The sequence below is a fragment of the Monodelphis domestica genome, chromosome 2 (assembly GCF_027887165.1).
Source record: "Monodelphis domestica isolate mMonDom1 chromosome 2, mMonDom1.pri, whole genome shotgun sequence".
Classification (NCBI taxonomy): domain Eukaryota; kingdom Metazoa; phylum Chordata; class Mammalia; order Didelphimorphia; family Didelphidae; genus Monodelphis; species Monodelphis domestica.
In genome coordinates, this window is record NC_077228.1 from 417,585,650 (window position 1) to 417,597,847 (window position 12,198).

The window sequence follows — 12,198 nt, forward strand, 5'->3', positions numbered from 1 at the left end:
AAAATGCTGGGGTGAGGTCAAATATAAGGATATTGTTTTTTGACATTTTTGTAACATTTGTTGATTTTTAGTTTGTATATTTCCCCTATTTCATATCTCTGCTATATGAAATATTTTGTCATTGTTATATGCTATATGAATTATCATTGTGTTAAATAAAACTAGTAATGTGAGAATGATTAACTGATAACTTAGTTTATAATAGAACATCTTTGTGGTTTCTATGGGTTTAGTCACTTTACAATATTCTTGCTTTGTGGTATTTGGGAAATATTTTGCTAAAAAATAAGAAATTTTGTGTCATAGATTGAGTGGAGATCTTGGTGTTCCATAGATCTGTGTTAAGATGCTGTCTTATGGGAGCAGCTGGGTGGCTCAGTGGATTGAGATCCAGGCCTAGAGATGGGAGGTCCTAGGTTCAAATCTGGACTCAGACACTTACTAGCTGTGTGACTCTGGGCAAGTCATTTAACCCCCATTGCCAATACACAGTATTGACTCCAAGATGGAAGATAAGGGTTTTTAAAAATTTTTTTAAATGAAATAAAATGCTGCCTTATGACTATTCTACTATTCATCTACACTTACACTCTTTAGGTTGTACTGGACATTCCATTCTCCCTCATTCCCTATATCCAATCATTACCAAATCCTTCTAAAACTTTCCACAAAAAATGTTGTGGCTATCTTTAGTGGTAGTAGTAATTGTTCTTGTTTATTCATTTTCAGGGTTTTTTGGGAGGATTTCTTGGAAAATATACTGAAGCATTTTGTTATTTATTTCTCCAGATAGCAATTATTAGTAGTATCAATAATAATAATTAATAATAATGATAGGTATCTCTTAAATATAATTTAAAAGTTTACAAAGCACATTTCAAATATTGTGTCCTTTTACCTTCACAACAGCCCTAGGATTTAGTTGTTATTGCTACCCTCATTTTAAAATTTAAAAAAACATCAGGAAATTGAAACCAACAGAAGTTAAATGACTTACTCAGGATCACAACAGCTAGTAACTGTTGGACAAAATTTGAGCTTCTCTTCTTGATTCCATGTCCATTGCTTTATCTACTACTTCACATAGCTATCTTCTTTCCATTTCTATAGTTACAAACCTATTCTAATAACTCTTTATTATCTCCTTGACATTATAATTTCCTAATTGGTCTCCCTGTCTCTAGTCTTTGTCTCCTCTAGTATTTCTGACTCACAGCTGCCAAAATAATAATACCAATGAGCAAGTTTCATCACGTCAATACCCAGTTCAAATACACTTAGTCTTTGAGTATCCACATTACTTACAATGAACTTTTCAGGGAAGGATCAAGAAAGGGAGCAGTCTAGGAGGAGGGAAAAAAAACAACTCATGAAAGAGAGAAAACCATGAAAAAAAATTTATAGACTTATTCTAAGAATCTTTTTTTTTTTTTGAGACTACCTTTATAGGTGAAGGTCCCTTTAGTGTTCTATTTCAGAAAACAGCTTTCTAAGTGACTTCAGATACATCTTTGAATACTCATTTGGTGAATAGAGACTCTTTAGTTAATATATCTCAATATATATTATATCCATTTGTGCTAAGCATGGCTTTATAGAAATTCAGTTAGTTTAACTTTGTTCTTAATCAGATGAATTTTTTGAGTAATTAGTTGACTCCAGTTGTATAGTCTCATAAAGAACACATAGGTAAAAATAGAGGAAAACTTTTCAGTCTCTTGATGATATAAGATAGATAAGTAGTAGTAAGTGTACTTGGACTGCTTATATTCCTGTTACTATCATTTTTCAATCCTCATCAACTGTTCAACTTACGCCTTCCTAACTCCATTTCTCCATGTAACTTATTGTTTTAAATGCAGCAGATAGATATGAACACAGGGATTGAACTTGTCTGATTAAGTCATTCTGCTGTTCAAGGACTCTCAAGGATACTCAAATGCAAGGAATCCCAAGGATATTCAAACAAAGTCTGTACGATAAAACACAAATTCTGCCAATTTCTTTCTATGTGTTTTGTTTAAAGCTCTTAAAAATCTGACTCCACCTTAATTTTCTAAGCTTATCCCATATCATTGTCTGCATAATCTATACTTGAGCCAAAATGGACATCCTGCCTTCCCCAATATGTTAACACATTTCATCACCTGTTTATATACCCTTAAACAGACCTTCCCTTATGAGTGAAAGCATTCAAAATTAAGTAAGTATTAATGAGAGTTTGTTGAATTGAACTGTTTTTAGACTGCATGATTATATGTATCCTTAGCCAAACTGACATAGGTACACATTCCACTAGTGTAGGTAGAAAGCCATGCAAATCATTTCACACTGAAATTTTTATCATTTTTCTACATGTTTCTTGAGACATAATAGATAAATGGTTTATTTGGATACTTTGGAATGATTGTAAAGCCATAATTATAGTGCCACTTCTACATTGTCTAAATATTAATGGAATTTTCTTTTATGGAGTGATTATAATATGATAGTAGATTTATTCTAAACTAAAAAAATATTGCTGTGAACAAGTGTGTATATATTCTGATGCACTTCTTTTCCAGACAAAGTTAAATTATTTGATACTGTTCTGATGACCTATAATCTCATATCAAATATTTTGTTGAATTGAAAGATTCTCCAGTGCAAAATATGTTTATTAGTCACAAGAATGACAGTGGATGAGATAGACTGGGTACAGAAGATGAGTAAAAATCTTTAAGAAAGGAACTCATTGTAAAGGGACTTAACTTTGGCTTTGATTAAATGATAAATGACTAAAATGTGACAATGATAAAAATCCCTATGTATCAATGAAAGAAGAAATAAAAACAGAAAGAATTTTAAAAGTAAGCAATAAACTATCACTTTTTTCAGATGATATCACTTTTTTCAGATGATAAAATGGAATAGCTAAATAATAAACTAAAAAGCTAGTTCAAGTAAGTGAAAAGTTAGCCAAATTGCAAAATAAAAAAAACACAGAAATTATCAGTATTACTATATATTACCAACAGAGTCAAGTAGCAAGAGATACAATGAGAAACTCAATTCAAAATAATTCTAGAAAATATAAAATTCCTGGTATTTTACTTGCTAAGGCAAAAACAGGAATTATATGAATGCAATTACAAAATACTTCACATAAAATTAGATCTAAACAATTGAAAAATGTTAACTCTCATAGGTAGGATAATATAATCTAATAAAAATGGCAACTCTTCCTGAAATTAATTTATTTATTGAAAAATTAACCAAACTACCAGAAAAGTTTATATAGCTAGAAAATATATAACAAAATTCATCTCAAAGAACAAAAGGTCAAACATATCAAGGGAATTAAAGAAAAACTCTTCAATAAATCAGTAATCACAAAAACAATCTGGTATATTCTAAGAAATAGAATAGAGGATTAGTAGAAGAAATTAGGGACATAATAAATAGTTGTAAATGGCCATAGTGATCAAGTATTTGATAAGTCCAAAGATCCCAGCTTTTGGGAACAGAACTCGCTAGCTGACAAAATTTCTGGGAAAACTGGAAAAGAGTATGGCAGAAACTAGGTATAGAACAATATCTCATGCCCTATACCAAGATAAAGTCAAAATGAATATATTTTAATTTAGACATAAAGGTTAAAATGATCAGCCAGTTAGAAAAACATGAAATAGTTTGCCTATCAGATCTATGAATAGGGATTATTTTTCTCACCTTTTGTTTTATCCAAGGTGTTATTCCATATCACTTAGAGTCAGGATATCCAAAATAGGATCTAGGTAATGAACTTTAAAGGCAAATACTTGAGATTTGATATTGGCATAAATTTCCCGTTATTGAGATTTGCCTATTCATGAGCATTATCAAGGAAGACTATGAAAACATTTATCACTAATCCAAACACTCATAGGAACTTTGCTTTTTGTGAATATATTTAGTCTACTTTGTACTTTGATCAGGAAAGCAGAGAATTAAAATGAAAATATCCTGATATATAGCTTTTTGCAAGTTGGATAATTAATTTCTCCTTCAGCTTGAGGCAAAGATTCATTAATTTTATTTCTTTAAAGATGAAATTTGAAAAGTATACTACAATTATTTATTCTAAAAACTTCCTGTACATGCTCTGAAATCACTTAAAAATATTATTACCTTATTTAGCGAGAGGAGCCAAGACTACTAGATCTCACACAAAATAAAATGAATTGATCTTCACCTATGAAAAGTCTTGAACAATGTGTCTGAAGACAAATGAAGTAAAAAAAAAATTAGTCATTTCAGGTAATTAGAGTACTCTAGGAAATTAGATGTTTGATTGGATATATACAAGGAATTGTTTTAATTATCCACTTTGTGCATGTTTGTGTACATGTTTATAAATACAGCCAGAAAAGTTTATTGCAGGGTCATGGGCATCAAAAGAACTTGAATTAGAAATCCCCCTGAACTTTTATCAATTGACAAAACCTCATAATTACCTGAGAAGTAACAGAAAACTTATGTTTACTCTTTACTACTTCATCTTCTTAAACTCTCTTTTAAGTCCCTTGTATGTAAGAATTATTCAGGATCTTTCTCCACCTGTAATAAGTTATAATCCATTCCCCTGGTTCCTATAGAGCCTTTTTTTTGTCTCCGAGAAAGGAAAATTATATACTTTTATTTACATGTAACAATAATGAATCATATGATTATAATTGTGACTGACTTCTTGGTACCTTTCAGTTATTTACTTCTCATAAAAAAGTAATTCTCCACTGGTCAAATAATATTTTATACAATGATCTTGTGAAATAGTTTTAAGTTTAACAAAACATCTTGCTCAGCATGTTTACCTTATGTTTAGCAATGATTGACTACCATCTCTTAGAGATATGTTGATTGCTTGTCCTCAGTCTTAACTTGTCCCTTGGGGGTAACATCTACCTGATGTGCCCTGTCAACTTTAGGCTTAGTGTAAGTTGTAGATATGGATCTCCTGTAGTATTAGCCATGTGCATCAGATAATTAATTTACCTCTCTATTAAGTTTCTATTGCTCTCTTCACTTCAATGAATCCTAATAGTTTATCATGGTGGCAATTCATTAATATTTCACATCCTTTGGTTCACAGGGGTCCTCAGGGTTATAGGGCTTTCTTGTCTGAAGCATGTAAGGGAAAGAAATACTGATTGGATTTCTTCTATAACCCAATAATGATTCATTCTAACCTTTCATTCTTGAGTAGTGACCCATTCATTTTCTTGTCTGTTCCCTATGACTATTGACAACCACAATTTTGTTAAGACATTCATTTATATTTCAAATCTGTATGTATCTTTGTCTCTGTGTGTGTTTGTTAATTGGGGGGGGGGATAGGAGAAGGTAATTAAAATAAGGATCGATTTTTCAACTCTACAACCAAACCAGATTGGGACTAAAAGGTTTGTCTGCTCTTATTCCTTAGAAGCTATGTCTTAACACACAATGATATTTAATTTTCCAGGCATCTGACGTATCTGTCATCCACAACACTTTGATAAATTAAATCAAAGTATTTTTAGTTCAGAAATTGTTGGTAATATTGATGGTATATCAACTCTATTGATGATGTTCCCCTCTCTGTGCTGCCTGAGGACATTTCTCACATCACTTGCTCCTCTGTCTAGCAGCCCAATGGGAGCTCTTCCTCCTTCCCCTGTATGGGATGAGGTACAGGGGCTCGCATGCTATGTAAGGGTTGCAGTTTGGGCACTTCATCTCTAAAAGGTTTGGCATCATTGATCTAATGTATATCATATCTCTTCCACCTTTTGCCTTAAGTAATGAATTAATTGATGTCTTTACCTGTCACTGGGGAATTTTATTAGAAATCTTATTACAGGTGAATATCAATTCATTTTACATTTTGTGTGAGATCTAGTAGTCAATACATTCTTATCTCGGACTATACAAGTGGTCTTCAAAGCTTCCTTATTCAACCTGAAGAGATTAAAATATAATTGGGATATATTTAAGAAAAATATATAAAACTAAAATACAGCATAGGTAAAGCTAATTGATGATTTTCTAAGTCAGTATGCAGGTACCATATTTGACTCCAGTGTTCTATTACATCTCTTTTTATCTTACAAAATAAGATATTATTAAAGCATTTTCCAAAATGCAGATAGACTGTATCAGTGACATTTAAGTCTAATAGTATAATATTTATTTATTTATTTGTAGATAACATGTCATTATGATTTTAATAATAATTTTCTTACAATTTGCAATCCATGTTCTTTCCCCCTTTTCCATCTCATCTGCCTTTCTAAGAAGGCAAGTAATATGATAAAGGTAGTACATATTTTATCGTACAAGACATATTTTTATGTTTGTCATGTTGCAAAATAAGACACATGGATTATACTAGAGAAGAACTCATGAAGGAAATAAAGTGAAGAATAGTATGCTTCAATTTGTATTTAGACTCTTTCACTTCCTTCTATAGAGATGGATAACCTTTTGATAATGCTTAAGTCATTCATACTTGATCATCATAAACTGTTGTTACTCTGAACAACATTCTCTTGCTTTTTCTCACTTCACTTTGAATTACTTCATAAAAATCTAGGTTTGAAAAATTAATATTAAAAATTATTGTAGTATTCAATGGTTTGTTTTTAATTAAAGCATACTGGAACTTAATGGTTATCACTTCCCTTTTGAGATGCTCACCAAAAAAAAATCTCAGAATCTTGCTCAATACTAAATGTAGCCTCACTTGTTTATAGATTAACTAATATATTATTTTTTTCTTTCAAAATGACATTGGTATATTTATAGTCGATTAGCCCATATGCTAATCTTAATTTTATAAAGATTGTCACTAGTATCTTTCTTCTAATATAGAATTGAATTGAAATTTCCCTTGTTTTCCCCTTCTATTATATTTTGTTATAACCCTTCATGTTTCCATGACTCATTAGAAGTGAGTGATCACATATAAAATACTTCTTTCTTTTTTTTTGTAAGCACTTTATTTTTTTCTTTTTTTTTTACTTTTATAGTATTTTATTTGATCATTTCCATGCATTTTTCATTAAAGACAAAGATCATTTTCTTTTCCTCCCTCCCACCCCCCGTGGCCGACGCGTGATTCCACTGGTATCATATGTGTTCTTGACTTGAACCCATTGCCATGTTGTTAGTATAAAATACTTCTTTCTTAATTTCAGACAAAAGGTAACTAAAAATGAAAACAAAACAGGAAGCCCAGTTGATCTTACATAAATCTGTTTTGGAGGTATACATTTTTTGAGATGGATCTTATAAAGAAATTAAAAAAACATATCAAAATATTTTTAAAATATTTTTTTTATTTTAGAAAGTAAGATTTGTGGGCTTAAAATCAATGCCTGAATATCAGTGGAATATTTTGTAGAGAGAAGTAGTGAAGGCACATTTAAGGAGGAATGCTAAAATGTTCTTGATATTTTTATCTGAGTATAATTGTGAAACCTGTTGGTCTTTTACCTTGGACATGCTGCTTTATCATCTTATTTGCCTCATTTAAAAATAAAGTACTGATGGATATTTAAATGTCATTTCAGTTCTGACAGTTTATGATTACACAATAGGAAGACTTGCAATTAATTATTTGCAATCTGATTTGGAGACAGGGATAGGAACCAAATTTCTGAATACTCTTTGTTGCTACTTCTTTCTATTATTCTACGTAACTACTCATCATCATTCACTATAATCCTGAGAAGTTCCTTCATTCCTTTTACATGAATGGTGATGACAACATGTTCCAAGAACTTTCTTTGTGGTTGAAAGCATAGAATATTACAATAAGCCTCTGTCCCAAGGAAATGATTAGCAGTTCAGAAGAAACATGTTGCTCTTTTTGTATGCACAGACATTAATCCACTGAAACTCAGGGGTGCTTCCTAATCCATGCTCAACTCTTTCAGTATCTCTCCAAAAAGAAACTCCTATGACTGTAGGAAGAAAAAAAAACTTTGTCTCCTAATAGTCATTCAATTTGTCCAAATGTACCCCATTGAACCTTAATCTTCTCAAAGAGATTAACAAAGGCCAGACCTATAATATCCATAGGAAAATATAATCTGTGATCTAAAATGTCTCACGTTCCTAAGAAGTAGCTGAGACAGGTAGGAAGTGGCATAAACCAAGTTAGTGAAATCATTACCATCAAACCCCCAATCCAAAGAGAAATAACACAGGACCTGAATTTAAGAATCCTGAGAACAGCAATACCCCATATCACTAACCATATTTTCAGGATTGAAGAGAGCAATCCCTGTGGAGAAGAGGTCCATTTACATTTAACCACCAATGTTAACCACTGACCAATTACCTTTGAAGAGGAAGTAAACCCAAGACCCCTGAAAATAGCAATACCTTGAAGAGTATTCTTTTAAACACTTTTTAAAACAACTTTTAAAACAACTCTCATTGAAAAATCCTGGGAAAGAACTATTGTGAGCATTTGACTTGGCAACTGTATCTAAAGGTAGTATATCCCTAATATCCTAGAAATCATACCAATGGAAAATCCATAAAAGGCTTGTTTTACCACGGAACTATCAAATAGTTCCTAATCAGAAATACATTATTTTCTCAGTGGCAGCTAAGTAGCGTAGTGAATGTAGTCAGAAATATAGGGATTTGAATATAGCCTCAGAAACATGAATGCACTATATAAATGCTTATTTTTTTCCCTTTCTTTTCTTTCTCTCCTCCCCTGGAAAGAAAATGATATTGAAGAAGACTCATTGCCATATGCTTTTCCATGACATCCTAAATACCATGGGACATTTCCATTTGGCTTTTGGATGAAAACTTCAATGCCTATATATGAGCTTGAGATCACATTCTATCTCTGCTGCTTTTCTAAATATTGTCCCAGTATTTAACACAGTACTTTGCACATAGTAGGTACTTAATAAAAATACTATTCATTTAGTTATTCAATCAAATTATTTGATTTGGGAACTCCCCTGATGGAATACCATTGAAAAAACAAAATTGATGAGCAGAGATGAAATATTTGACTTGTTCATCAACATTGATTTAGGAGGAAATAGTTGACAATACAGTCATATTTTATAGGATATGTTATGTGAGGAAGTGTAAACAACACTATATGAAAAGTTATTGATATTTAATACCATTCTAAATCATGGAAAGGGTACACATTAAACAAAATAGTATACTGATTTTCCTGGGAAATAATTACCAATCAATTGAAGAAATAAATTATAGTAAATAGATAGGAATAGACATAGACATATGACCTGTTTCTGTATTTGTGTATAATAAAGTTAATATGTGGATATACAAATATACATACATGTGTGTGAATATATGCATATGTGTATATATAAATGTATACATGTATTTTAAAATGAATGATGAGATGTGTAGGGTATTTAGGGAAGACTAGTATCTCTGGTGTGAGGACTTGGCAAAACCTTTTCAGGGCTGTCTTACTCCTTTGGTGTCTACCTGCTACCCAAATTTCCCCTATGGCTTCAAGAAGCTATGGCATGAGCAGTGTAAAATTTAAAATTAATATTCAATAACTTAAAATATAATATTTTATAAGATTTATTAATGATCACTAGAAGTAACATAAGAAAACCACATGCCCATGGCTAATTTACCTGCTCAAACATCCCACTTCAACAAGTCCTGACCAGGAAGGAAAGAGAGCTAGCGAAGACCACCCTATTTATCCCCTGTCTATGTCAGCACATAAGGACAGGAAGTCAGTGGGCTCCTGGGAAATGTAGTTCAAAGGCACAAGATTTCCAATATGCAGCAGTCATACCCCAATAAACCATGTCAGCAAGTGGATTTTAACAGGTTGAATATAAATGACAGGACTCAAAACCCTTGGTGAGTCAGGTAGGGGCATCTTCTCCAGACATATGAAGACCTCTCCCTTAGGAAAAAGTATGAGAAAAATTTGTTCTGGTGTCCATGAAGGTGGCAGAAGCAAGTAGTGTGTAGCACTTAGAACTTGGAAAAGTCAAGGTCATCCAACACATCACAAGACCTCCTAAGTCATCTTGACTTTTGTCTTGCCAACAGATTTGGATGACTCTGGAAGAGAGAGTGCAACCAGTGACCCTGTGCAACCTTACCTCATTTAAATCCAATTTACATGAGTCAAAAGACATCATCATTCCATTTTGAACCATTTTGAGTAAGGACAATAATCATTATGTGTGAATATATGTATACATATAAATATTTGTGAAAGTATATATGCATACATGTATATATTTTGTACATATGAACTTTTAATAGTGCTTCTAATTATATATTTGCATATATATCACATTATATATTTACCCAAGACATGTAAGCATATGTACATATCATTTTGAGTTAAGTATAATATAGAGTATTTATATATGCATTACATAAAAATATATACTACATTTTAAATTATGTAAATTTGTATAATATATATGTGATATCTATATTATATATGCATATGTCATAAGTATACATAAATATTATACTTGTAGAGTGTTGAATTAGTCACATGTGTTTACATGTGTAATAATATAACATATCATGCATATTTTATATACATGTGTTGGTTTTTTGTATATACACACAGTGCATCATTTGTTTATTCAGGTCTCACAATCCCCTATTATAATTCCAGAATGGAAATTGGTAGCCAAAATTGCTTATGACTTAAAAGCTTTAAAACCAAATACATTTGTACTAGAATAATATTTAAGTTTATTTAAGGCTAAACATAATACTATTTCTTTCTTAGTTCATATATGCTTTCGTGAATCTCAGGTTTATTTTTGACCATAAGACATCTGCTCTTTAAATATACACACACATACATATATAAAATTAGAGGAGATGTATTTATCTCTTTATCCATTCTATCCATTCATTCATTTATTTGTGTCAGTTCATCAGTATAATGCCATATCTTCAATTACCCAGGTGGGCATTGCAATCATAATTCCATTCACTTCTTTTTAATTACCCACTTGACATGCAATCTGCTGAATCTGAATCATGTTCTGGGTGCATTAATAATTGCAGCCTGTCCAATGAACTGTTTCTGAACACTGTGCATTGCGGTGTTTCTCCCAGCATTTTGTGGAAGTAATAGAATCTGCTTTGTATTTCAGAATATGATGTAATGTCTCATATTTGCACTTTGTTTAAAATGAAAAACAGGCTTTCGGCACTTGCAAGCCCATCCTTTCATTGGCTCACATGACAGGTAGGGCATATTTGAGGCAAAAATGAAATCACTTTCAACTGGTGGGCTTGATCAGAGCAGGTGACATTAAATAATTAACAAGTTCTCTTTCTAAACCACGCTCCATGCTTTAATTAATATTGCTTCTTAAAATAAGAGTTGTTTACCAGGGTTGCTCCTGAAAGCTGATTGCTGCTCAAAAAAAAAAAAAACATCTGAGACATGACTATGCCCAAGGGATTGCTTTCACTTCATTGTTTATAATAACTACAAACAAAGAGCTGCAAAAGCTCATCTCGCCATGAGGCATCCTGACAATCTGCCAGTTTAGCCACCAATAATAATGAGACTGGCACAAGCAATAAGCTCAGCACTAATCTAATGAGGGCCTGCTTCAATCGCCCATTGATATTACAGCAGCTGCTAAGCACCCGATGTTTAGGACATGCAAACAAGAGGTGTGTCTTCAACCAGTTGCAAGATAATTACCCCCACAATATGGCCTTGATAGTACACAGAAGCAGCAGCATCTTATTTCCCTCTGAAATTCCTTAGAGACATCCTCTATTCTTGAGTTCTCTTCTCTCTCTCTCTGTCTGTCTCCTCTCTGTCTGTCTCCTCTCTCTCTCTTTCTTCTCTCTCTCTCTCTCTCTCTCTCTCTCTCTCTCTCTCTCTCTCTCTCTCTCTCTCTCTCTCTCTCTCTCTCTCTCTGTCTCCTCTCTCTCTTTCTTCTCTCTGTCTGTCTCCTGTCTCCCTCTCTCTCTTCTCTCTCTCTCTCTCTTTCTTCTCTCTCTCTTTCTTCTCTCTCTCTCTCTCTCTCTCTCTCTCTCTCTCTCACACACACACACACATGCACACACACACACTAATGATGTCATCTACTAAAATTATGGGAAAAAAGTAGACTCAGTTTTCCAGCGAGTATCCATGCATATAGCAACATGCATGTGATTTACAGTCTTATG

At 32.5% G+C, this 12,198-nt stretch overlaps 1 long non-coding RNA gene across 1 annotated transcript in view; it reads right to left on the minus strand.

The window, feature by feature from the left end:
- The window catches only part of LOC107651193 (uncharacterized), a 71,051-nt gene that overhangs the window by 9,831 nt on the left and 49,022 nt on the right, over positions 1 to 12,198 (minus strand). Inside the window, exons 3-4 of the long non-coding RNA XR_008916694.1 lie at positions 4,150 to 4,238; positions 1,306 to 1,343 (exon numbers count right to left, since the gene is read on the minus strand). This is a non-coding gene — a long non-coding RNA (uncharacterized LOC107651193). The remainder of the gene's footprint in view (positions 1 to 1,305; positions 1,344 to 4,149; positions 4,239 to 12,198) is intronic.